This window comes from Hypanus sabinus, chromosome 10 (genome assembly GCF_030144855.1).
Source record: "Hypanus sabinus isolate sHypSab1 chromosome 10, sHypSab1.hap1, whole genome shotgun sequence".
NCBI classification, from domain to species: domain Eukaryota; kingdom Metazoa; phylum Chordata; class Chondrichthyes; order Myliobatiformes; family Dasyatidae; genus Hypanus; species Hypanus sabinus.
This window is the reverse complement of record NC_082715.1, coordinates 13,241,761-13,269,666: the sequence shown is the minus strand read 5'-3', so window position 1 is coordinate 13,269,666 and position 27,906 is coordinate 13,241,761. Positions and strand designations below refer to the sequence as shown.

The window sequence follows — 27,906 nt, the reverse complement described above, 5'->3', positions numbered from 1 at the left end:
AGCATTTACCAGCAGCAAATCAAACTACAGAATGGAAAATACAACAAAGGCAGTATTGATGGAAAAATATGTTTTATGTCTTAACACTTTTGATGAGATTGCTTTCAAAAGGAGTCAAGAGGAAAATTATACCTGATCCGATCATGTCGATATGTAGTGAGATTACATTTTCCATTAGCCTGGATGCAGCTATTTCAGGTAAGGGTCATGGAAGTGGATCTGTATGTAAAATGAATGTGGACTCGGGATTTGAAATGCACTTTCTGAAAAAGGAGGCAGGTACTGTTTTTGAAAGCAGCAGCTGGTTGTTGTTTAGGAAACCAGCCATATAGTGAAAGGCAACTGCTTAGGTTCGTGGTGAATATTGGTAGGCCAGGCGGAGGTGTATAATGTTGTGGTGTCCGCCTTGGTTGACCTTTTTAATTCAATTGGCTTGTGTTTCTTTGGCTCTCAGGGGTTTGTAAGTGGGATCTGATTCGATATGTTTGTTTACTAAGTTATCAGAGGAGAATCATGCTTTCAGAAATTCTGATGCCTGCTTCATGTTTGCCTGCAGTAGAAGCTCTGTGCTGTCCTAGTTAAAGTGGTATCCTTCTGGTCTTCATGTACTGAGATCAGCAACAATGGATCTGTTCCAAGATCATCAGTTTTAGAACAAAAAGGGTTAAGTGAACTGATTCGATCTTGTGTAGTATAATGCTGAAGGTCTCCGTCAGTCAAGGTCTACCATGGATGTTGTGTCCTAGCTGTCTGGATACGTAAGCATGGGCAGTACAGTATGGAGAGCAAGCTGTTGCCCATGCAGCAGGTTTCCCCTCCTCACGTCTGGTGAGGCCAAAGGAACAGCAGAAACCAATACAGTTTGGCACCAGCAGCATCACAGGAGATACCAGTTATTGTTAAAATTAGCGTAGGACTGTCTTAGGGACTCCAGCTCCAGACTTATCCCTCCTGAAGCCTTATCCTGCACAGAAGTAATTCCAACCTTGCAGTACAGCAGACACCACATTTCAGAGGTGCTTCATTAAACTAACGTGCTTTGGGATGTTCTAAGATTGGGAGAGCTGTATTTGTTAATGTAATTCTTGCTTTGTTTTGTTGTATAGTATAAGAGAATTTGACAACATTGTTCCTGCCCTTCATTGGAGTTGCTGCTACATGGGATTTCTGTTGAATCTCTGTCCTATTTACATTTGCAGAACAAAACTGCAGCAGCTTTGAAGAATTTCACATCCATCATGTTAGTGGACGCATTGTGTGTGGAAGCGACAATCCATTTCACTGAATAGATTGTTATGCTTCTTCACTCATATCATGAATAGAACATTTTGTACTTCATTAACTTCTTCAGGTTGTGATCTGACTAACTCTTTTTGAGTAACAGATGATCAGTAATCCCAAAGTAAGTATATCAACTCATGGAAACTGATAAGGAGTAATCAGAATACAAGCTGAATGACAAATGCTATGAACATCAAATACTGTATATCGAGTTGTAGCCAATTCTATTTGAAAGTTTCAAACTATTCCACTGAATCCTATGCTGCCAAATCACCCTCAGTTGTAGCACTTAATCATTCATTGACATGAAGTTCAAGTTTAATTGTCATTCAACCATACAGCCAAACAAAACAGTGTTACTCGAGGGCCAAGTTGCAAAACCCAGTACCAACAGCCACACAAAGCGTATACAGCATATATAAGATATCAGTAAAATACAGTCACACACAAAAAAATATCCAAGTCCCTGACTCCATGAATGCTGCAGCAGTCTGCAATCAAACAATTTGTCTTCTCCCGAGCAAACACTGGGGGCCAGCACCAGCTCCACGTGGGTACCTCCAGCACTCTGGTGGAGCGTCCGACTCTGGCACCACCCCCTGGGCAGCTGCAAAACAGGCGACACCGCAGATTCATCAGCTGAGATTAACTACGGTTGTCGTTTTTTTGCCCCTGTTGAAAAAGGATCATTTGCCAGGCACAGGCACAGGCACAGACAAAATGTATCATAGGCTGTAAAATAATAAATCAAGTTCTGAATACAATCCTTTTGAGTTACAGCAGAGTTATTGTGGGATAGTTAATACTGTAACATTGTTTGATAATAGAGGAAGCGATAACCAGGTAATTGCAGCCTAATTAATTTCACTTTGACGGTAGAGAATTTATTTATTTATTTGTTTGTTGTTTGTTTGTTTAGCAATACCGTGCAGAACAGGCCATTCTGCCCCAATGAGCCACACCACCCAACGACCCACCTACTTAACCCTAGCCTAATCACAAGACAATTTACAATGACCAATTAACCTACTAACTGGTACGTCTTTGGACTGTGGGTGGAAATCTACACATTCCAAGGGGAGAATATAAAACTCCTTATAGACAGTGCCAGAACTGAACTCGGAACTCTGAATGCTCTGAGCTGTAGTAACATTGATGATTCTTCTACACCGCCATGGTCCATCCAGGTATTTCAGTTCCTGAGCATTAGATCAACAATTCCATTTTGCACATCAACTGAAGGCAATAGACTTCACAGAAGTGTTTCAGACAAGGACAATGATTTGTAACTGATGTCATAACCACCCACTTTAGGTCTCAATGTGATGTGTGCTCAGAGATGCTCTTCTGCACAGCGTTGTTGTAATGCGTAGTTACTTGAGTTACTGTCACCTTCCTGTCAACTTGAACTAGCCTGGTTATTCTCCTCTGACATCTCCCATTTACCCACAGAACTACTGCTCACTGGATGCTTTTTTTGTTTTTTGTTTTTTGCACCGTTCTCTGTAAACTCTGGAGACCAGTGCATGAAAATTCCAGGAGATCAACAGTTTCTAACATACTCAAGTCACCCCATCTGGCAGCTACAATTACCTACAATTAGTCCAAGGTCAAAGTCACTTAGATCACACTTCTTCTCCATTTGATGTTTGGTCTGAACAACAACGGAACCTCTTTACCATGTCTGCAGGCTTTTTTGCATGGAGCTGCTACCACATGATATTCTCATTAGGTACATGATATTCTCATTAAGAAGCTGGTTATATGGGTGTATCAAATAAAGTAGCTAGTGTGTGTGTGATTGTGTGCAAGTGTGTGTGTGTGTGTGTGTGTGTGTGAGTGTGTGAGTGTGTGAGTGTGTGTGTGTGTGTGTGTGTGTGTGTGTGTATACACACATGTATTTCTACTGTAATGCATGTCCTCAGCAGCATTCAGAATTAATTGTTGATTGTTGATAAACTGATATCAAGTTGTGATTTCTAGCAAATTTGGCAAATTAATCCTTTGACTTCCGGACAATATCGAACAATAAATATGACACACACATTATTTCCACTTGTACTCAAGCTATGGGTGACACAGGTGACCTCATATTTATGGCTGATCACGAGTGATTTTGAGGTGGTGAGCTATTTCACATGTACCTTTCCTAATCTGAAAACATGCCTGAGGGTCAGGTCCCCAAACTGCCGCTGAATAACAAATGGACGATAAAAACTCTATTACATGCTGAGTAGAAATATGGACGTATGTTTAATCTATTTCATCTAAAGACTCAGACAGATCTGCAATATGAGCTATATATCGCACAAGCAATGGGCAGAACTAGAACAGTCACAGGAGAGTGCATTTCATTTTAAAAAGTACAACCGAAAGTCAATTTTTTCCTTTCAAATATGTCAAATATAAGTGTCAGTTACCACAGAGGGACTTGTGTAAGTACTAATCAGTCACTTATCCTCATGTTAACCCTTCCACTTCCTGCTGAATTAAACTTGACTTTCAGAAGATACTGTTGGCACAGAATCGAAATACGATGTTTGGAACTGTTCCATTTCTTATCACGTTCAGATTCAGATTTATTTATCACATGTACATTGAAACATACAATGAAACGTGTTATCTCAAAGCTCAAAGTAAACTCTATTATCAAAGTACATATATGTCACTATTTAACAACCCTGAGATTCATTTTCTTATGGGCATATACAACAAATCTATAGAATAGTAACTATAACAGGATCAATGAAAGATCAACCAAAGTGCAGAAGACAACAAACTGTGCAAATGCAAGTTAATGATGAATTAACAATCACATAAATTCATTAGCAATAAATATTGGGTACATGAGATACTGAAATAAGGAGTCTTTAAAGTGAGATAATTGGTTGTAGGAACATTTCAATGATGGGGCAAGTGAGTGTACTTATCCCCTTTTGTTCAAAAGCCTGATGGTTGACAGGTAATAACTGTTCCTGAACCTGGTGGTACGAGTCCTGAGGTTCTTCCAGCTGATGGCAGAAGGGAGAAGGGAGCACGTCTGAGAGGTGGGAGTCCCTGGTGATGGATGCTGCTTTCCTATGACAGCATTTCATGTAGATGTACTCAATGGTTGGGAGGGTTTTACAAACCAGCACACTCAGGGATGTATTTGGGGACAGCCTAGTATCGCCACACATTTCAGCGACAACATAGCGTGCCTATAATATTCCACAGAACAACACAAACAGCAACAACATTAACAACAAAGCAAGACATGAACAACAACAGCAAAACAAGAGCTTTTCCCATCCCATCTTACACACACAGACAGGACTCCAGTCCCAGGGCAGTCCACTCCAGGCCGCAGATTCAATTAACTGAAAGCTGAAGCACTCAAAATACTTATTCGGTTCATCCTCTATTAGTTCATCCTCCTTTTCCTCTTGAGGATGTATAAATCCCGTGCATCCGAATTGCTCCCAGAATTTCCAGCCATTGTTGCTCTGTTGTCATCCCTGCCAGTGTTCTTTTCCAATCAATTCTGGCCAACTCCTCTCTCATGCCTCTGTAATTCCTTTTACTCCACTGTATTACCAATATATCTAACTTTCACTCCTCCTCAAATTTCAGGGTGGACCTGATTATAATCACATTCTCCCCTAAGGGTTCTTTTACCTTAAGCTCCCTAATCAATTCTGGTTCATTGCTCAATATCCAATCCAAACTAGCTGGTCCCGTCTTGGGCTCAACCACCAGCTGCTTTAACAAGCCATTTCATTGGCATCAAGAAACACCCCCTCCTGGAATCCAGCACCAACCTGATTTTCCCAATTTACCCCTGCATATTGAAGTCATCCATGACTATTGTAACATTGCCCTTTTGGCATGCAGTTTCTATCTCCTGTTGTAATTTGGAGGCCACATCCTCACTATTGTTTCAGGGTCTGTATATAACCCCCATCAGGGTCTTTTTACCCTTGCAGTTCCTTAATTCTATCCACAATGATTCAACATCTTCCAGCCCTATGTCACCTGTTTCTAATGATTTGATTTCATTCCTGCCTATCCTTTCGGTACAATGTGTATCCCTGGACACTAAGCTCCCAGCTATAATCATTCAGCCATGATTCAGAGGTGTCTACAATATCATACCTGCCAATCTGTAACTGTGCTGCAAGTTCCTCTACCTTATTCCATATACATTCGGATACCACACCTTCAGTCCTGTGTTCACCCTTTTTGATTTTGTTGCACCATGCTCAACCTTTTGATTTCTAACTTTGCCTGAGGTCTGACCAACATCAGCCTCCACAGCCTCTCCACTAACTGTCCTGGCACTCTGGTTCCCACCCCCCGCAACTCTAGTTTAAACCCCACCGTGCAGCATTATCCCCCACTAAGATATTAGTCCCCCTCCAGTTCAGGTACAAACTGTCTCTTCTGTTCAGGTCCCACCTTCCCTGGAAGAGAGCCCAATGATCCAAAAATCTTTTGCCCTCCCTCCAATACCAATTCCTTAGCTATGTATTAAACCTAATAATCTTCGTAGTTCTGGCCTCACTAGCAAATGGCATGGGTAGCAATCCTGAGATCACAGCCCTGGAGGCCTTTCCCTTTAGCATCTAACTCCCTGAACTCCTTACACAGAACCTCATCACTTGCCCTATCTTTATCATTGGACCATAACTTCCGGTTGTTCACCCTCCCACTTAAGAATGCTGAGGAGTCGATCTGAGATATCCCAGACCCTGGCACCCAGGAAACCACATACCATCCGGGAAATGGGTTCTCAGTCACAGAACCTCCTTTTTGTTCCCCTAACTAACAATTCCCCTATCACCACAGTGTGCCTCTTCTCCCCAACCGTCCCTTCTGAGTCACAGAGGTAGACTCAGTGCCAGAAACCCGACCACTGTGACTTACTGACAATATCCGAAGTGATATACCTGTTGTTGTGAGGAATGGCCACAGGGGTATTCTGTACTGGCTCCTTAACCCCTTTCCCCTTCCTGACTGTCACTCAGTTTCCTGTGTCCTGCACCTTGGGTATGACTTCCTCTCTACATGTCCTCTCTATCACCCCATCATCCTCCCGAATGATCCAAAGTTCATCCAGTCCAGCTCCAGCTCCTTAACTTGATTTGTTAGAAGTTGCAGACGAATGCACTTCTCACAGTTGCAGTCGTCAGGGACACTGGAGGTCCCACAGCAAGAGGAGCATTGCACTATCCTGCCTGGTATCTCTCCCTAGCTGAACAGATATAAAGAAGAGAACTTGAGCTTTGCTTTCTGTGAGTGAAGCCTCTCCTCAATGAAGCCTCGAAGAGCTAAAGCCTTCAAATCCCCACTCTGACTCTGTCTACTCAGACGACGCCTGCTGCACTTGCCCCTGCCTTCCTTTAATTTGCTCTTACTAATTAATCCTAAACGCTGATTGACCACTGGTAAAAGCTCTATTAACAACACTGCTCCTAGTTTTCACCATCGATCTACTTATGTATTTATTCTTTATTTATTGTAACTGTTGAAGGGTCTCAGAAGGAAACATCAATAGTTTATTCCTGCTGAGCTCCTTCAACCCAAAATTTTGGCCTGAAACGTTGACTGTTTATTCCTCTTCATAGGTGCTGCCAGAGCTGCAGAGTTCATCCAGATTTTTGTCTCTGCTGCTCTGGGTTTCCAGCATCTGCAGAGTCTCTAATGTTTAGCATTTAGACATGAGCTGATCAATGGCAGTGACAAACAAGAGAGAGATTCTAACCAGCTACCCTTGATTTTCATTGGCATTACTACCGAAACTCATGTGAGCCTGTCACATACTGTACATAGTTTTGCAAGGAGAGAAGTGAATGGCTATGCTCATGACTCTGATCAGCCAGTCCACTATTTATAAGGCAGAAATCAGGAATATGCTGGAATATTCTCCATCCATCTGGATGATTGCAGCTCCAATAGTTGTGAAGAAGACCATCAATTACCCAGAACTAATTAATGTATTGAGTTGCACCCCTGGGTGGCAGGGTGGAAATACATCTCTACCAAAGGAGGTATGAGGCACTCATTCCCTCCAGTCGCCTACAGGTCCCCCTTGGATAAGGTGTAGCAAATGCTTAGTCCCCTGATCAGGATCACGTGAAGCCAAGGAAGCAGGTGGTAGATGGTTGTATGAGCAGCTGGTGCATATCCCAAGTCCTGGTTATATGACCACTGACGCCAGGCAGACAATCTCAGAAGAGTACTGATAATTGATGGGGTCTCCCATCTTGTAAAGACACTGCCCAGAAGAAGGTTATAGCCAACCACTTCTGCGGAAAAATTAGCCAAGAACAATCATGGTCAAGGAAAAACCGTAATTGTCCATGTCATACAACACAACACATAACGAACGAATGATTTGCACCCCAAACACTATCGTGAGCATTCATTTTCTATATCACGAATGCTTACTGTCCAGGCTAAAAATGGACTCCTACTCGCTCCTTTTGAGGCTCAAGCTGCCAGCAGAGTTTCTCAGAGAAAATTGCGGCACACTTGCGGGCTGCCTCCAGGGCAGATGTGTAGCGTGTTGGCTGTTCACACAAATGATGCATTTCACTGCATGCTTCAATCCTTTGATATAATAAAGCTAATCTAATCAAATGTGGAGTGAAGATCATCATCAAACTTCTTGAAGGAGAGGATGCCCAACTCACCAAGTATTAATCTTCAAAGACCCCTCTTGTGAGTGTTGATCCATCTGAAATGGCCACTGCAGGATGAATCACTCCTTGCCACTCTCTCTTGCCCTGTGCATAAAAGTGGCCTTACAAACAAGGTGCTGGAGGACTCCTGCGCATTACTGGCATCATCTCTGAAAGGACAGAGATTTCTAAAGAATCAAAATTTTCTGTTCAGGCAGTGTCATTCAAAGTGTGCAAAGACCTCTTACCAGAATTGAAAATACACGTGGACTAAGATGTTAACTGTCCTGTGCTATCATCAGTGGGGTCATCAGTTGATCTGCCTCCTGTCCTCAGGAGTTTCGGCCCGATTATGATCAAGACTCCCTCGAGGTGGTGGGCCAGCAGTGCTAAAGCACCACCTCCCACTGGTGAGCTTAACAACTCGGCATCTGCCTCTATCAGAGTTATTGGTTGCTTCCATCCAACAGATAGTCTACTCTTCAGGTGTCTATGCAACTACTGAAGGGTTTGCAAAAGATTGATAAACTACCTGCCTCTCTGGACGTACTTGATCCACACCCATGATGATCCTGTCTCTGCTGCCTCAGCTACAGCCCAGCTGGTTGACTTGATCTCTCTTCTAGTCAAGCCAAGGTCACGCAGCCACTTCTGGAAAGTGAACGCAATAAAGCCACAGCAACCTACTTCGAATGGATAGCATGAGACCTTCCACCCTCTGTCTCTGCACTCTGATCTTAATTCTGCATACTTGGTTAACTTGGGCTCATGGGCTTCATCGATGTTGTCTTCCCAGGGGACTGTGAGTTCACCAATAACCACTTCTCTACTGCTGTTAGACCATACGATTATATCTGGACGCAATGTGGTGAAAGCTATTTGCTCCGGGAAGCTGCCTTTCCCATCCAGGTCGACCTTGACTCACTAATCATCGGCTGAAGAAGGTATGTTTGATCATGATATAATTTTTGGACAAAAGAAATCCTATCAGGCAGAGAGCAGTAGATTCAAATACTAAATATGAGTATCATCTGTTTCCTGCATTTCCTGACGTTTTCCAGTTTGGGGTCTAATTTCAAAAACATGTAAATCAAAATAGTGTCTGAACTGCTAACAGTGATTTTAGAAGCTCCTGTTAGGAGCTTCAGCCTGAAATGTTGACTGTTTACACTTTTCCTAGATGTTGCCTGGCCTGCTGAGTTCCTCCAGCATTTTGTTTGTGTTGCTCGGTATTTTCAATATTATTTCTTAATCATTCTACCACATGACTTGTTTTATTTTCTTCTATTGCATACTCTCATGAGACAAGCCAGCTGCTCTAATTCCCCAGGAACAATGATTAGTTGATGCTAATCCTTCCTCCTGACATGATCTGAAGAAGAAAAGATGGTCCATGGTGGGCTTCAAGTGCAAGGTACAGTTGTTCAAGCTATATCTAAGAGAGCTGGCATTGCAGAGGGTCCAGAGGAGGTTTGCAAGAATGATTCTCAGAATGAAAGAGTTAATGCATGAGGAGCATTTGAAGTTCTGAGCCTCCACTCACAGCAGCTGAGAAGAATGGGGAGGGGGGGGGGGGGGTCATTGAAATCTATCAAATAGTGCCAGGCCTGGAGGGAGTGGAAGTGAAGAGAATATTCCCTTTTGTGGGAGAGTCCAGGACTGAGCAGCACTGCCTCAGAAAAGAAGAATGTCCCTTTAGAAAAGAGATGAGAAGGAATTTCTTTAGCCAGTGGTTGGTGAACCTGTGGAATCCATTGCCACGCACAGTTGTGAGACTAAGTCAATGGGTACATTTATAGCAGAACTTGATAGATTCCTAATTAGGAAGGGCAACAAAGGTTACGAGGAGAAGGCAAAACAATGGAATCGAGAGGAGTAATAAATCAGATATGAGAGAACGGCAGAGCAGACTCAATGGGCCAAATGCCATAATTTTGCTTTAATATCCTATAGTCTTGTGGATTCTTGGAAATCTATGCCTGATAGATACATGTGGCTTCCTTCTCCCATTATTAGTTAGTCAGCTGCTTCTTTAACCTCTGTACTGGCTGCTAATAGACTGAGATCTTTGAAATATTGTGGAACATTGGCAGCTCAGGTTGGCTGTTAGGAAGTTCGGAAGTTTGGTTGATTGCCGAGCTTGGCAAAATGTTTGCAGATGTTTTGGCTCCAATCAAGAAGATACCATCAGTGTGTTGTTGACTTCAACTGCACACTGATGATGGCTTCTCGATTTTGCCAAGCTCGGTGATCACGCAAGCTTCCAGACTGAGATGTCTTTGGGTCTTCCCAACAGCATGCACAAATTCTGTTCTTTACTAAACTCTCATATTGTCATCCATAACTGTACACATTTCATAGCTGACACTTGCACACAGTTCTCAGTTCCTGGAACAATACCTGTCTGTGGAAATAGCACATTGCTATTCGTGTCCATTGAAGTAATACACACTGGGAAAATTCATTATTTTCGGTATACTGATAGGTTTGGGGGTCAGGAGAAATTATACTAGACCATGGCAGCCAGCACAGAATTTAGTGTAAGGTGGTAACATTTTGCAGTGACACCTTTGTACTAATTTTTCATAAAGTACATATTATCAATTCACTTCAAGTCTGGTTGCCATTCAAGCATTCATGAATACTCATGAATGCAGTCAAACAAAACAGCATTACTCTGGGGTTAAGGTGCAAAACACAGTACCAACAGTCACACACAGCACAAAGGACACACAACATACTAAGCACAAATGGTCTCACAGTCACACAATAACGGAATCTAAACTCACGCCTTCAAACTACATTTGACCAAAACAGAACTTGTCTTCTGCTGAGCAAACACAAGGGGGCAGCACTGACTCCAACGTGGACACCACACCTCACTGCCCCTGGTGGAGTGCATTGGCTCTGATCCACTCTGGGGCGACAGGTATGCAACTGTCCTCGTTATACATTATATATTTACTTTTCAGCTGTGGGTAGGTCTTGGGAAAAGACTGCTGAAACACTGAGGTACAATTGTTTGCTGTGAAGTCTGATCTACAAGCAGGAATCCAACTTCAATCTCTAAACATTAACACTGGGTTATAAACATAGTGCTGTTATCATGTATTGTTCCAGCTATCAATCTGTCCAGGGAAAAGTACATACAGTTTGATTGATGTCTCTAAAATGTTAGAAGCATTACCACAACCAATAAGTGGAATAAAAGGGATTGTAGTGTGAAGTGTGTTCAACTTCTAAAGTACAACAATGAATAACAAATTGGTAAATATATCAGAATCAGGTTTAATATCATCGGCATATGTCATGGAGTTTGTTGAATGTGCAGCAGCAGTACAATGCAATGGAGAAAAACGGAATTACAGTAAGTATATATATAAAAAAAGAATTAAATTAAATCATTATTGCAAAAATAGAAACTTTAAAAAAGTAGTGAGATAGAGTTCAAGGGTTCAATGTCCATTCGGAAATCAGATGGCAGAGGGGAAGAAGCTGTTCCTGAATCATCGAGTGTGTGCCTTCAGGCTCCTGCACTTCCTTCCTGATGGCAACAATGAGAAGAGGACATGATTTGGGTGATAGGGGTCCTTAATGATGGATACTACTTTTTTGAGGCATCACTGCTCAAGTTGCCCTGGATGCTATGGAGTCTGCTGCTCATGATGGAGTTGACTAAGTTTACAACTCTCTGTAGCTTATTTCAATTCTGTGCAGTGGCAGACCCCCCCCCCCAAATACCAGATGGTGATGTAGTCAGTTAGAATGGTCTCTGCAGAAATTTTAGAACGTTTTTTGTGACATACCAAATCTCCTCAGACTCCTAATGAAATATAGCTGCTGTCCTGCCTTCTTTGTAGCTGTGTCAATGTGTTGGGTCCAGGTTAGGTCCACAGAGACATTGACAAGCAGGAACATGAAATTGTTCACTCTTTCCACTTCTAGAAACATAGAAACATGGAAACCCCTTCAGCCCACAGTGCTGTGCCAAACATGTACTTACCATAGAAATTACCTACAGTTACCCATAGCCCTCTATTTTTCTAAGCTCCATGTACCCATCCAAAAGTCTCTTAAAAGACCCCATTATATCCGCCTCCACCACTGTCGCTGGCAGCCCATTCCACGCACTCACCACTCTCTGCGTAAAAAACTTACCCCTGACATCTTCTCTGTAGCTGCTCCCCAGCACATTAAACCTGTGCCGTCTCCTGTTAGCCATTTCATACCTGGGAAAAAGCCTCTGACTATCTACATGATCAATGCCTCTCATTGTCTCATACACCTCTATCAGGTCACCTCTCATCATGAAGCTCCAAGGAGAAAAGGCAGAGTTCAGTCAACCTATAAGGCATGCTCCCAATCCAGGCAACATCCTTGTAAATCTTTGCACTCTCTCTATAATACAGTTTCCACATTCTCCCTGTAGTGAGGTGACCAGAACTGAGCACAGTACTCCAAATGGGGTCTGACCAGGGTCCTATATAGCTGCAACATTACCTCTCGGTTCTTAAACTCAATCCCACGGTTGATGAAGGCCAATGCACCGTATGGCCTCTGAACCACACAGTCAAACTGCGCAGCAGCTTTCAGTGTGCTATGGACCCGGACCCCAAGATCCCTCTGAACTCCACACTGCCAAGGGTCTTACTATTAATACTTTATTCTACCATCATATTTGACCTACCAAAATGACCCACCTCACACTTACCTGGGTTGAGCTCCATCTGCCACTTCTCAGCCCAGTTTTGCATCCTATCAATGACCCACTGTAACCTCTAACAGTCCTCCACACTATCCACAACATCCACAACCTTTGTGTCATCAGCAAATTTACTGACCCATCCCTCCACTTCCTCATCCAGGTCATTTATAAAAATCACAAGGAGTAGGGATCCCAGAACAGATCCCTGAGGCACACCACTGGTCACCGACCTCCATACAGAATATGACCTGTTTATAACCTGTCTTTGTCTTCTGTGAGCAAGCCAGTTCTAGATCCACAAAGTAAGGTACCCTTGGATCCCATGCCTCCTTACTTGCTCAATAAGCCTTGCACGGGGTACCTTATCAAATGCCTTGCTGAAATCCATATACACTACATCTACTGCTCTACCTTCAATGTGTTTAGTCACATCCTCAAAAAATTCAATTAGGCTTGTAAGGCATGACCTGCCTTTGACAAAGCCATGCTGACTATCCCAAATCATATTATGCCTCTACAAATGTTCATAAATCCTGCCTCTCAAGACTCACTGGTCTATAATTTCCTGGGCTATCCCTACTCACTTTCTTGAATAAGGGAACAACAGTTGCAACCCTCCAATCCTCCAGAACCTCTCCCGTCCCCATTGATGATACAAAGATCATTGTCAGAGGCTCAGCAATCTCCTCCCTCGCCTCCCACATTACCTTCGGATACATCTCGTCCAGTCCCAGAGATTTATCCAACTTGCTGCTTTCCAAGAGCTCCAGCACATCCTCTTTCTTAACGTCAATATATTATAGCTTCAATATAATTATGGAGAAGGACAGGACAGGACCTAGAGTTGAGATTTTTGATTGGAGAAAGGCTAACTTTGAGGAGATGTGAAGGGATTTAGAGAGAGTGGATTGGGTCAAGTTGTTTTATGGGAAGGATATAATAGAGAAATGGAGGTCATTTAAGGGTGAAATTATGAGGGTACAGAATCTTTATGTTCCTGTTAGGTTGAAAGGAAAGGTTAAAGGTTTGAAAGCACCATGGTTTTCAAGGGATATTAGAAATTTGGTTCAGAAAAAGAGGGATGTCTACAATAGATATAGGCAGCATGGAGTAAAGGAATTGCTCGAGGAATATAAAGAATGTAAAAGGAATCTTAAGAAAGAGATTAGAAAAGCTAAAAGATGATACGAGGTTGGTTTGGCAAATAAGGTGAAAGTAAATCCGAAAGGTTTCTACAGTTATATTAAAAGCAAGAGGATAGTGAGGGATAAAATTGGCTCCTTAGAGAATCAGAGTGGTCAGCTATGTGTGGAACCGAAGGAGATGGGAGAGATTTTGAACAATTTCTTCTCTTCAGTATTCACTAAGGAGAAGGATATTGAATTGTCTAAGGTGTGGGAAACAAGTAAGGAAGTTATGGAACCTATGACAATTAAAGAGGTGGAAGTACTTGCGCTTTTAAGAAATTTAAAAGTGGATAAATCTCCGGGTCCGGACAGGATATTCCCCAGGACCTTGAGGGAAGTTTGTGTAGAAATAGCAGGAGCTCTGACGGAGATCTTTAAGATGTCATTAGAAACGGGGATTGTGCCGGAGGATTGGCGTCTTGCTCATGTGGTTCCATTGTTTAAAAAGGGTTCTAGAAGTAAGCCTAGCAATTATAGACCTGTCAGTTTGACATCAGTGGTGGGTAAATTAATGGAAAGTATTCTTAGAGATAGTATCAATAATTATCTGGATAGACAGGATCTGATTAGGAGTAGCCAGCATGGATTTGTGCGTGGAAGGTCATGATTGACAAACCTTATTGAATTTTTTGAAGAAGTTACGAGGAATGTTGACGAGGGTAAGGCAGTGGATGTAGTCTATATGGACTTCAGCAAAGCCTTTGACAAAGTTCCACATGGAAGGTTAGTTAAGAAGGTTCAGTCGTTAGGTATTAATGCTGGAGTAATAAAATGGATTCAACAGCGGCTAGATGGGAGATGCCAGAGAGTAGTGGTGGATAATTGTTTATCGGGATGGAGGCCGGTGACTAGCGGGGTGCCTCAGGGATCTGTTTTGGGCCCAATGTTGTTTGTAATATACATAAATGATCTGGATGATGGAGTGGTAAATTGGATTAGTAAGTATGCCGATGATACTAAGGTAGGAGGTGTTGTGGATAATGAGGTGGGTTTTCAAAGCTTGCAGGGAGATTTATGCTGGTTAGAAGAATGGGCTGAAGTTGGCAGATGGAGTTTAGTGCTGAGAAGTGTGAGGTTCTACATTTTGGCAGGAATAATCCAAATAGAACATACAGGGGAAATGGTAGGGCATTGAGGAATGCAGAGGAACAGAGAGATCTAGGAATAACAGTGCATAGTTCCCTGAAGGTGGAGTCTCATGTAGATAGGGTGGTGAAGAAGGCTTTTGGAACGCTGGCCTTTATAAATCAAAGCATTGAGTACAGAAGTTGGGATGTAATGTTAAAATTGTACAAGGCATTGGTAAGGCCAAATTTGGAATATTGTGTGCAGTTCTGGTCACCGAATTATAGGAAAGATATCAATAAATTAGAGAGAGTGCAGAGACGATTTACTAGGATGTTACCTGGGTTTCAGCACTAAAGTTACAGAGAAAGGTTGAACAAGTTAGGTCTCTATTCATTGGAGCGTAGAAGGTTGAGGGGGGATTTGATCGAGGTATTTAAAATTTTGAGAGGGATAGATAGAGTTGACGTGAATAGGCTGTTTCCATTGAGAATAGGGGAGATTCAAACGAGAGGACATGATTTGAGAGTTAGGGGGCAGAAGTTTAAGGGAAACACAAGGGGGTATTTCTTTACTCAGAGAGTGATAGCAGTGTGGAATGAGCTTCCTGTAGAAGTAGTAGAGGCCAGTTCAGTTGTGTCATTTAAGGTAAAATTGGATAGGTATATGGATAGGAAAGGAGTGGAGGGTTATGGGCTAAGTGCGGGTAGGTGGGACTAGATGAGATTAAGAGTTCAGCACGGACTAGGAGGGCCGAGATGGCCTGTTTCTGTGCTGTGATTGTTATATGGTTATATGGTCTAAATGGTCAAGCTTTTCAATCTGCTGTAAGTTATCCCTACAATCGTTGAGATCCTTTTCCGTAGTGAATACTGAAGTAAAGTATTCATTAAGTACCTCTGCTACCTCCTATGGTTCCATACACACTTTTCTACTGTCACAGTTGATTGGTCGTTTTCTTTCATGTCTTATCCTCTTGCTCTTCACATACTTGTAGAATGCCTTGGTGTTCTCCTGAATCCTGCTCACCAAGGCCATCTCATGATCCCTTCTGGCTCTACTAATTACATTCTTAAGCTCCTTTCCGTTAGCCTTATAATCTTCTAGATCTCTATCATTACCAGGTTTTTTTTCTTTCTTGACTAGATTTTCAACAACCTTTGTGCACCACAGTTCCTGTACCCTACCATCCTTTCCTTGTCTCATCAGAAAGTACCTATGCAGAACGTCACTCAAATATCCCCTGAACATTTGCCACATTTCTGCCATTCATTTCTCTGACTGATAGCTTCATAATTCCCCTTAAACTCCAGTTAAACATTTTTCTAACTTGTCTCTTCCTATCTCTCTCCAATGCTATGGCAAAGGAGATAGAATTGCAATCACTATCTCCAAAATGCTCTCCCACTGAGAGATCTGACACCTGACCAGGTTCATTTCCCAATACCAGATGAAGTACAGTCTCTCCTCTTGTAGGCTTATCTACATATTGTGTCAGGAAACCTTCCTGAACTCACCTAACAAACTCCACCCCATCTAAACCCTTCACTCTAGGGAGATGCCAATCGATATTTGGAAAATTAAATCCTCCCACCCCTGTTATTATTACACCTTTCCAGCATTTGTCTCCCTATCTGTTCCTCGATGTCCCTGTACCTATTAGGTGGTTTATAAAAAACATATTGACCCCTTCCTGTCTCTAACTTCTACCCACAGAGACTCTGTAGACAATCCTTCCATGACTTCCTCCTTTTCTGCAGCCATGACAGTACTATGCCCCCACCTCTTTTGCCTCCCTCCCTATCCTTTCTGAAACACATAAAGCCTAGCACTCTAAAGTAACCAATCCTGTCCCTGAGCCATCCAAGTCTCTGTAATGGCCACAACATCATAGCTCCAAGTACTGATCCATGCTCTAAGCTCATCCGTTTAGTTCATGATGCTTCTTGCATTAAAATAGACACAATTCAAGCCATCAGTCTGAGTGTTTCCCTTCTATATCACCTGCCTATCCTCCCTCACACACTGTCTCCAAGCTTTCTCTATTTGTGACCAACCGCCTCTTCCCCAGTCTCTTCGGTTCAGTTCCCACCCCCAGCAATTCTAGTTTAAACTCTCCCCAATAGCCTTTGCAAACCTCCCTGCCAGGATATTCGTCCCCCTCAGATTCAAATGAAACCCATCCTTTTTGTACAGTTCACACCTGCCCCAAAAGAGGTCCCAATGATCCAGAATTCTGAATCCCTGCCCCCTGCTCCAATCCCTCAGCCACGCATTTATCCTCCACCCCATTCTATTCCTATTCTCGCATGGCACAGGCAGTAATCCCGAGACCACTGCCTTTGAGGTCCTGCTTCTCAACTTCTTTCCTAACTCCCTGTAGTCTTTTTTCACTGCAGTCCCTTTTCCTACCTATGTTGTTGGTACCTATGGTAAATCATATATACCTGTCTGGACACACCCCTCTGCTGACTGCTCATGTGGCTCCTCCCTCAGACCCTGTATAAAGGTGATTGGGGCACTGCTCCTCCCACAGTCATCCAACATGGTTGTGCTCCGTTTTCACTGTTAATTGTTATTTACTCTACTTCCAATCTCCCAGAGTTATTGATAGAGCATCAGTACCTTAACCTCAACCTGTTATCAGCAAAGCCTGAATGAGCCAAAGCCCCACCACTCTGTCTCAGATCACACCATCGATGACCACTCCGCTAGGCAGTGTCACCCTTTTATGCCCAAACCTTCCCTGCTATTTAACTCATGATTGTTGCTCATGTTGGAGCCGCTGATAGGCTACGGACAATGGACAAATGCACTCAAAGGTCCCTTTTTATATCACCGCCACTGACCTGTGAGAAATCCCTCTTGGTAAAGCTCTGTTGACACTGCTGATAGGCCTCATATAATGATGCCTCTATGAGGGCCAGTATGTGTTCCCTCGTCTTATCCTATCTGAAGTCCACAATCAGTTCTTTGGCTTCCCTGACATTGGGTACAATGTTGAACACAACCTTGAAAGTCTTTGGAGAAAATTAAGTTAACACCAAGAAGCATCTTGTAAAGTAAAGCTATATACGAAGAGTGATCTTTTAGAAATATCATTCTCCATAGTTCTCCACAGGTCTGAATATTTTATTCAACCTAAGATATTCAAGTGCAATTTTTTTATCTTTAGATCAGACGCTCACTCTTTTCCCCTTGTCAGTTCTAATTTGGTAAATAATTCATTACTTGTTTCAAAGAAATATCATGTATTTTTCATGATCTTGGTGAGTTGCCTTTCTTAATTGGCATTTCAGATCTGAAAAAAGATGTTTATTTTAATTCAAAGCTATGTAGATTGTCATCTTTGAGATTTCAACTTTGTTCTTCATTTAACTTTATTGAATTTAAATGGATCTCCTTACTCCAAAAATATTCCGACATCTGAATTCTTCTGTGTATTTGTTCTAATTGTCTTTTTGGTTCTGACATTTGGTTGAGAATACATTGTTATCAGAAGTTTCTATCCTGCAAGGTAAGTATTAATATGAATCCAAAAGTAAGGAAAAAGATTTCACCCTGGACAGTCCCAAGCATGGCTGTGAAAGGAGGAGGGTTAGGCTTCAGCTAACAACCCCATCCTGTAGCAACCCAGAGCTATAAAGAACACAAACAGATTCTCCAAAAGACCTCATCCCTGGGAGAGGATTGATCTTGGCTGAGAAGATATATGAAGTTGTGTGGAGAAAACAAAGCCATGGGGCCAATCAAGGCCCAGGAACTGAGGACTCTGATGAGCTGCTGCCAATGGCCCTTGCCTCAGTAGGGGTGATAGGCTTAAAAGCAGAAGGAATCTAAGAAAATAGGGTAGCAAGACTATTTATGTTCATAAGAAATATTTTGAATAAGTTCATTGTATATATACCTTGTGAAAGTTAAACTATTGAATACTGTAAATGTATTTAATTTGGTTGTTCAAACATGACCAAAAGTTACTAAGATAACAATAAGTCCCAAAGATGGTCCTAAATTAAGTCAAGTCATAGAGCAGTACAGCACAGAACATGTGGCCCATCTGGTCAACACTGAAACCATTTAAACTTCCTAATCCAATCAACCTACATCGGGACTGTAGCTCTCCATATGCTTACTATCCATGTACCTATCCAAATATCTCAAATGTTGAAATTGTGCTCACATACACTACTTGCACTTGCAGCTCATTCCACACTCACTACCGTCTGAGTAAAGAACTTTCCCCCTCATGATTCCCTTAGATTTTTTGCCTTTCACCCTTAACCCACAAACTCTGGTTGTAGTCGCACCCAACCTCAGTGGAAAAAGCCTGCTTGCATTCACCCTATCTGTATCCCTCAGAATTTTGTATACCACTATAAAATCTCCCCTCAGTCTTCTAAAGAATACAGCCCTAACCTATTCAATCTGTTCTTATAACTCAGGTCCTCCAGACCTAGCAACATCCTTGTAAATTTTCTCTGCACTCTTTCAACCTTGTTTACATCTTTCCTGAAGGTAAAGTGACAAAAACTGCACACAATGCTCCAAATTAGGCCTCACCCATGTCTTATACAGCTTCAACATAACATCCCATCTTCTGTACTCAATATTGATATAAGAAGGCCAGTGTGCCAAAAAATTTCTTTACCCTCTATCTACCTGTGACACCACTTCCAATGAATTAAATACCTGTATTCCCAGATCGCTTTGTTCTACCACACTCCTCAGTACCCTAACTTTCACTGTGTAAGACCTACCCTGGTTGTTCCTACCAAAGTGCAACACCTCACAATTGTCTTCATTAAGTTCCTTCTGCCATTTTCCAGCCCACTTTTCCAGCTGATGCAGATCCCTCTGCAAGCCATGATAGTCTTCCTCACAGTCCACTACACCCCCAATCTTGATGTCATCCACAAATTTGCTGATCCAGTTAACCACATTATCATCCAGATCATTGATGTAGATGACAACAACAAAGGACTTCATGGATATTTAAGAAATTTTTAAATAGGCACTTGGATGATTGAAAAGTAAAGGGCTACGTAGAAAAGAAGGGTTAGATTGGAGTAGGTCAAAAGGTCAGCACATCGTCGTGGGCCAAGGATCTGTACTGTTCTGTAATGTTTGATGCTAACTACCAATTTTCTTGAAATACCACCTTTATCTCGAAGGAAAATGAGCATGATCTATTAACTGGTATGAACCGAGCTACAGCAAAGTAGATTAACCTAAACCAGACCTTCTCACAATATGTTAGGACTGGTAAACACAAAGTACATTGCAGATGCTGTGGTCAAATCAACACACACAAACAAGCTGGATGAACTCAGCAGGTCGGGCAGCATCCATTGAAATGAGAAGTCAATGAAGGGTCTTGGCCCGAAACGTTGACTGCTCATTTCAACGGATGCTGCCTGACCTGCTGAGTTCACCCAGCTTGTTTGTATGTTGGGACTGGTATCTAGGTCAGGAGGCATCCTCACAGAAATACATCAGACACTGTACCAGACCCCTACACCGGGGGTCGGCAACCCGCGGCTCCGGAGCCACATGTGGCTCTTTTACGTCTGTGCTGCGGCTCCCTGTTGCTTTGGGAAATAATTGGTTGTGGCGACCCTTTTCCTGGCACATCCGAACCGACTCACTATTAGATAGCCTACGGGGGTTTGCGAGCACAGAGCTTTGGAGCCTCTGCGCCATGGGGGGCAGGTTGAGGGAGGCTTAAAAGTGAGGCTGAAGATTTCAAATAAAGTTTTTTCCTTCGACTGCAGTTACCGACTCCGTGTCGTAATTTTAGCGCTGCGTGTAGCACACCGCTACATGGTCAGTATTTAATTAAAATGTATTTTATGTTAGTTTGTTAGTTTTTGAAATGTAATTCTAAATTTGAAGATTATGGTGATCTTGTACAATCTAAATAAGACGTTGTGGCGACCCATTTCCTGACACATCCGAACCGGCTCACAATTAGCCAGCGCTCAGGCTAAGGGAGATAGCCTACGGGGGTTTGTGAGTACGTGCCTTTTGCAGCATCCGCGCCCATGGGGGGCGGGTTGAGGAAGGCTTAAAAGCAAGGCTGTTTAGTTTGAATAAAGCTATCTTTGACTGCAGTTTACTGACTGCGTGTAGCAACCGCTACAACGTGTTTTTATCGCTGGCTGTCCAGAGGGGAGGTGCTGAAACGCTTTGTCGCGTGTCTGGAAGAAGAGAAAACTTACCTGGGCAGCAAAGGGCTCACCTTTCCTGAGCTGGAACAGCCAGAGTGGCTGGAAAAGCTACACTTCATGGTAGACATGACAGCGCACCTGAACACGCTGAACACAGCTCTTCAACGGGGTAAGGACGTACAGCCCTGCACATGTTGGAGGATGTTTTGGCATTCCAGCGCAAGTTGACGTTGCTTGCCAGAGATTTACAGAAAGGCACATTGTCTCACTTCCCCAATTTGAGAGAGTTCAAACAAGGTCACGACATGATAAATTCGGAGTATTTACATTCTGCAATCATTGCAATGCAAACATCGTTTGGGAAACGCTTCTGTGAGTTCAGAGAGGAAAAAAACACATTATCCTTCCCGGTCACTCCCCTAAGCATCGATCCATCCCTACTGAATACGACTGCATTGTCAGGTGTGAGTCAACCTGAACAAGTATGATAAATATTTTAATTGCCTATTATTTTACGTATATTCATATGTTTTCATTGTTCAGTGAAATAGTCCTTTTATTTTTCAGGTTGACAGCTGGCTGACGTTATTTTTGGTTTGCTGCTGGCGGCAAATTTAAGTTTGGCGTTTTTCATAAATACAAGAAGGACTCAAATAGACGTTGAGTATTTTACTTAAAAGTAACCTTCAACCCAACGTCTTTTTTTCGGAGTTCAAAATGTTTTTGTTGCATGCAGAAATGTAATTTCGTTTTCTCTGCAGGAGTTCATCAATTTCATAAATGCAACACATTATAGTTTGTTTATACATAGCATAAAGGCAAAACAAATCGTTGTATGCAGTGTTATTTCATTTTAAATGTCAAACGGGTTTTGCGGCTCCCAGTGTTTTCTTTTCTGTGGGAAACGGGTCCAAGTGGCTCTTTCAGTGGTAAAGGTTGCTGACCCCTGCCCTACACTATGATACTTGGAACATATCCTATCCCACCAACAAGGGCGGAACAATAATACTCAGGCCAAGGTAGCTCTGGGAGTTAACAAAATTGAATCCGAAGTGATTAGAGAGAAATTAGCTTTATTTGTCCCATGTACATCAAACCATCCAAACATAAGTGAAATGCATTTTTTGTATCAATGACCAACATAGTGTAAGGATTGCGCTGGGGCAAGTGTCGCCTCTCTCCTGGTGCCAACATAGCATGGCCACGACTCACTACCCCAAGCCTAATGTCTTTGGGATATGGGAGGAAACTGGAACACCCAGAGAAAACCCACACAGTCACAGGGAGAATGTACAAAACCCTTACAGAAAGCAGCGGGAATTGAACTCTGGCGCTTCAGAGTGATTGTGCTAACCGCTACACTACAGAGCTGCCCCAATCCAAACCAGACGAGTTCTCGTGGCATCAGGTCACATGAGCAAGAAAACCTCTTTTGCCTATATTTCTCCCTCAGCCTATGAATCAATCCCTCTCCATGTTCAACAACACTGAGAAGAAACACTGAATACAGCAAGAGCATGAAATATACTCTGGTGGTAAACTTTAATGTCCATTATCAAGAGTTGCTAGGTGGTGTGACAACTGACTGAACTGGCTGATTCTTGATAATACAGACATTAAAATGAGACTCTGGCAGGTTATAAATGAACCAATCTATATGAACTCTTTCTCGTCTACCTACCTCTTACAGAACTGGTATTGATAGGACTGATCAATGTACAGACCTTGTGAAGACCTCTCTCATACAACATAATATTGCGGAGGAATATATTCAGAACAGATCTGACAGCACGAAGTTGGACCTCCCAGAGGTAAACACAGTAGATTCTGCAGATGCTGGAAATCCAGAGTAACACACAAAAAAAGCTGGAGGAACTCAGTAGGTCAGGCAACATCAATAGAGAGAAATAAAGAGAACATTTTCGGCTGAGACCTTTCATCCAGACCTGATAAAGACCATAAGTACTATGGGCTTGTACTCACTGGAGCTTAGAAGAATGAGGGGGGATTTCATTGAAACCAATTAAATATAGAAAGGCATAGATACTTTGAATGTAGACAAAGTTGTTTCCTATAGTGGGGGAGTCTAAGATCAAAGGGCACAGCCTCAGAATAGAGGGATTTCACCTTAGAACAGAGATGTGAAGGAATTTCCTTAGCCAGAGAATGGTGAAGCTGTGCACTTCATTTCCACAATTGGTGGTGGAAGCCTACTGAATGTTGAAAGGTCTAGATAACTTCTTAGAAAAAATACATAAGAAACAGAAGGAGAAGAAGGCCGATCGATCATTCTATGTGCTCCACCATTCAAATAGATTACTGCTGCTCTTTTAACTCACCACTGCTGTCCTGGAGTACATATCCCCTTTCTATCCCCTTAGCATTTTAAAATTATCATTCTCTGTCTGGAACTTGTTCAGGACTATGTTTGTGAATCACTTGGGTAAAAATACCAAATATTTGCTACTCCTGGATGAAGAAATGCCTCTTTGTTTCTGTCCTTTTATTTTTAGACTGTGAGCCTTGGTGCTCGACCCCAACCAACCCCCACAAAAATTGCAGGCATTCTACTGGGATTCCTTACATAGCTTGGTTAGCAGCCTGATTGCTTTTTTTCTTTCCAGTCCCCGTAATGCCAAGGATAGAGTTGGTTCTGCACAGTGAGCAGCCAGCAAGACCTCTACGACCCACCTCTATAGGCTCATATCAAGCCCTTCATTCATGTCTCTGGCACTGCTCTGCCAGCTCCTGGTTTCTTACCTTCGACTGCTTCCTGACTCGAGTCTTCCCAACGCACTGTCAGGTCTACCATAACCACCCACTTTAAGGTTTCTGACAAAATGACCACGTCAAGGCTCATGATGATGTGATGAAATCAGAGAACTTTAATTGCTTGCAAAGATCATGAGGCATGACCCATGGTCCACAGTGTTGCTGGGACACAATCCAAGACCTGATCAACCCTGGCTGGGCCAACTGGGTGAGGGTGGTTGATGTTGAAAGACCCAAAACACCCAATGACCACAGGTTACATCACTGATGAGGTGTCCCAGCATATCCTAGGAGGTATCTCGGCATTACTCCTTTGAGCTCACAAGTCTATGTGCTCAGTCTACTTCATCTCTTCTCACATAACTGATCCGCCAATCCAGCAAACAGTCTCTCTCATAAATAGCTCCTTTCTTAGGGAGGAAAGCCAGGTTTGTACACAGCAATCTAGATGTAGTCTCGTCAGGGCTCAATGTAATCAAGGCAATATATCTCTACCCTGCAATAAAGCCCAGCACCCAAATACTTGTTGTTCCTCCATGTTCACGTTCACTTCCAGTGTGTGGTGTCAAGGACCGCCAGGTTTCTTTCAATACCAACCATTTTTCGTTTCCTCGCCGCTTACAAAATATTCACGCTTTTTCCATTTCTTCTATGAGCACAAATGATCTCTTTTCCAAGTTAATGTCGATTTACTTAATCTTTGAGCATTTAATTATCCTTTTATATCTCTGTGAAGTGCCACTGCAGCTAGATTCTTGTAGAACATCACATTCAAAATGAATAGATCGTAATGCTCTCATCATTTTCTTTTCACGTCTATAACGAACCATCAGTCACGCCCTCTCTTTGTGTTGGCTCCGCAGCTCAGAATCTGCTCGGTGGTGGGTCTCAGCGTTATGGATTCAAGATTCAAGATTATTTATTACCATTCTTCAGTACACGAGGGTAAAGGAGAACAAAATGATTGTATCCCAGATCCAACGCTTAATTTTTAAAAAACACAATAAGCATAAAAACAAAATAAAAGCATCTTCAAAAACATAAAGTGTTGAGTGTGGCCATCCCTTCATAAGGTTAGCTTACATACGTTGACTGACTGCATGTACATAAATTGACGCTAGATGCAGGAGTATCTGTACATAAGGTGACTGACAAGAAAGAATAAAGTGACAAAGTGACTCTTGGCAAGAGGGACTCTTCTGGGAAGCAGCAGGGCATGGAGGCCAATATATCTGACCTCTCAAACCACTGCTAGACTCATCACTGAGTGTGCAGAAACCTCCTGAGTTCAGAGAATCTGGCTGAGTGGTGCCACAACGACCTCTCACTCAACACAAATGAGGTAACACAAGTGTCCAGATGAAGATTCACAAGAATGATTCCAGAAATGGAAGGGTTATCATATGAGGAACATCTGGCAGCCCTTGGGTTATCTTCCCTGGAATTCAGGAGAATAAGGAAGGATCTCATAGAAACATTCTGAATGTTAAAAGGCTGAACAGATTAGATATGGCAAAGTTATTTCCCATGGTAGGGGAGTCTAGGACAAGAGGGCATGATTTCAGGATTGAAGGATATCAATTTAGAACAGAGATGCAGAGAAATTACTTTAGTCAGAGGGTGGTAAATCTGTGGAATTTGTTGCCACCAGGGGCTGTGGATGCCTGGTCATTGGGTGCATATAAGGCAGGGATAGATAGGTTCTTGATTAGCCAGGGCGTCAAAGGGAGAAGGCAGGAGAGTGGGGATGGCTGGAAGAATTAAATCAGCCCATGAATGAATGGCAGAGCAGACTTGATGGGCCAAATGGCCTACTTTTGCTCCTATATCTTATGGTCAATGTCAGCAAGACCAAGGAGTTGATTATTGACTTCAGGAGAAGGAAAATGGAGGTCCATGAGCCAGTCCTCATCAAGGATCAAAGGTGGAGATGGTCAGCAACTTTAAATTTCATAGTATTATCATTTCAGAGGACCTGGGCCCAGCATGTACGTGCAAATATGCAGGAAGCATGACAGCTCCTCTACTTCCTTATGAGTTTGTGAGGATTCAGCATGACATCTAAAACTTTGAACAACTTCTATAGATGAGTGATGAAGAGCATATTGACTGGCTGCAAGCACCAATTACCTTGAATGGAAAATCCTACAAAAATAAGCGGATATGGCACAGTCCATCAACAGTTGATCATGGGTAAAGCCCTCCACATGATTCAACACATCTTCATGGAGTATTGTTGCAGGAAAGCAGGATCCATCATCAGTGAACCCTATCGACCAAATCATACTCTCTTCTTGCTGCTGCCATCGGGCTCAGGGAAGTTACTAACCCTCAAGCATGACGCTCTTGAATCAAAGGGGATAACTTCATTCAATTTAATTTGCCCCATCATTGAAATGTTCCCACAACCTATGGACTCACTTTCAAGGACTCTTCATCTCATGTTCTCAATATTTATTGCTTATTTATTTATTATTATAATTTCTTTACTTTTTCTTTTAGCATTTGCACAGCTTCTCTTTTGCTCATTGGTGATGTTTGTGTACTTTGATAATAAATTTACTTTGAACTTTGAGAATGAAAACACTTTATTCCTATTGACTCTACATCAGAGATTAGAGATTTAGCTTCGATATGCACGCAGTTCAATTCCTTTGAATGGTTTGCAATATTCCTTCTTACTTTAGTTTGTCTTTAATTTATGGCATTTTAAGAGATTGCATAACAAAGTTTATAATTTTTAATCACTTCTATTTGTTGTAAATATATTTATCTAAACTGTTCAACATACATAAAATGCTGGAGGAACTCAGCAGGCCAGGCAGCATCTATGGAAAAAAGTACAGCCGACGCTTTCAGCATCTGCAGATCTGTTCTTGTTTATCATCTAAACTGTTGTTTATTTTTGATTTTATTTATTTAGAAATAACAGCATGGAACAAGCCCTTCCATCCCAATGAGCCACACCACCCAGCAACCCACATCCTAGCCTAATGACCAATTAACCTACTAACAGGTGTGACTTTGGGAGGAAACCAGAGCATGTAGAGGAAACCCATGTGTTCATGGGTACAAGCTCCTTACAAATGATCTTTGACAGCCCAAGCTGTAAAGGCATCACACTGATTGTTAGGCTTCCATTTATGTCCAATTACATCCACTTCAGGAATATCATGACAGATAGCTTCCAGCTTAATCACACAAGGCCACAAGGAAGACCTGAGATATAGCACTGGAGGTGAGATTAGAAAGACCTATGGCAAGGGGAGTATGGAAAAGGTCTGGGCAATTCTATGTCTTAAAATGTGTGTTCATTTACCTCTTGTCCTTGAAATTACTAAGATAGCAGTTTCCCACCTTCCTACAGGGAATTCACCCCAGCACATTCAGGAACACACACCAATCCTCATAGTCTGAACAAAAGTGGAGAGAATGAGCAATTTCAAGTTCTTGGGTGTCAATATCTCTGAGGATCTATCCTGGGTCTAACATATTGATGCAGCTACAAAGAAGGCACAACAGAGGGTATATTTCATTAGGGGCTTGAGGAGATTTAGTATGTCAGCAAGGACACTTGCAAATTTCTACAGATGTACAGTGGAGAGCATCCTAACTGGCTGAATCATTATAGACAATAGACAATAGACAATAGGTGCAGAAGTAGACCATTCGGCCCCTCGAGTCTGCACCGCCATTCTGAGATCATGGCTGATCATTCACTATCAATACCCAGTCCCTGCCTTGTCCCCATATCCCTTGATTCCCGTATCCATCAGATATCTATCCAGCTCCTTCTTGAAAGCATCCAGAGAATTGGCCTCCACCGTCTTCCGAGGCAGTGCATTCCACACCTCCACAACTCTCTGGGAGAAGAAGCTCTTCCTCAACTCTGTTTTAAATAACTGACCTCTTATTCTCAATCCATGCCCTCTGGTACTGGACTCTCCCAACATCTGGAACATATTTCCTGCCTCAATCCTATCAAATCCTTTAATTATCTTAAACGTTTCAATCAGATCCCCTCTCAATCTCCTCAATTCCAGCGTGTACAAGCCCAATCTCTCCAA

The 27,906-nt window shown here is 42.4% G+C and overlaps 1 long non-coding RNA gene across 3 annotated transcripts; it reads left to right on the top strand.

Moving 5' to 3' along the window:
• Nucleotides 1-25,580, top strand: LOC132400463 (uncharacterized). Of its 3 annotated transcripts, none has more exons than XR_009514255.1 (4): nucleotides 1-198; nucleotides 21,635-21,726; nucleotides 22,758-22,878; nucleotides 24,703-25,580. It is a non-coding gene; the product is annotated as an uncharacterized LOC132400463 (long non-coding RNA). The 3 variants fall into 3 exon arrangements; XR_009514256.1 differs by lacking the exon at nucleotides 1-198 and adding an exon at nucleotides 8,958-9,357; XR_009514254.1 differs by lacking the exon at nucleotides 21,635-21,726.
• Nucleotides 25,581-27,906: the final 2,326 nt, after the last annotated feature.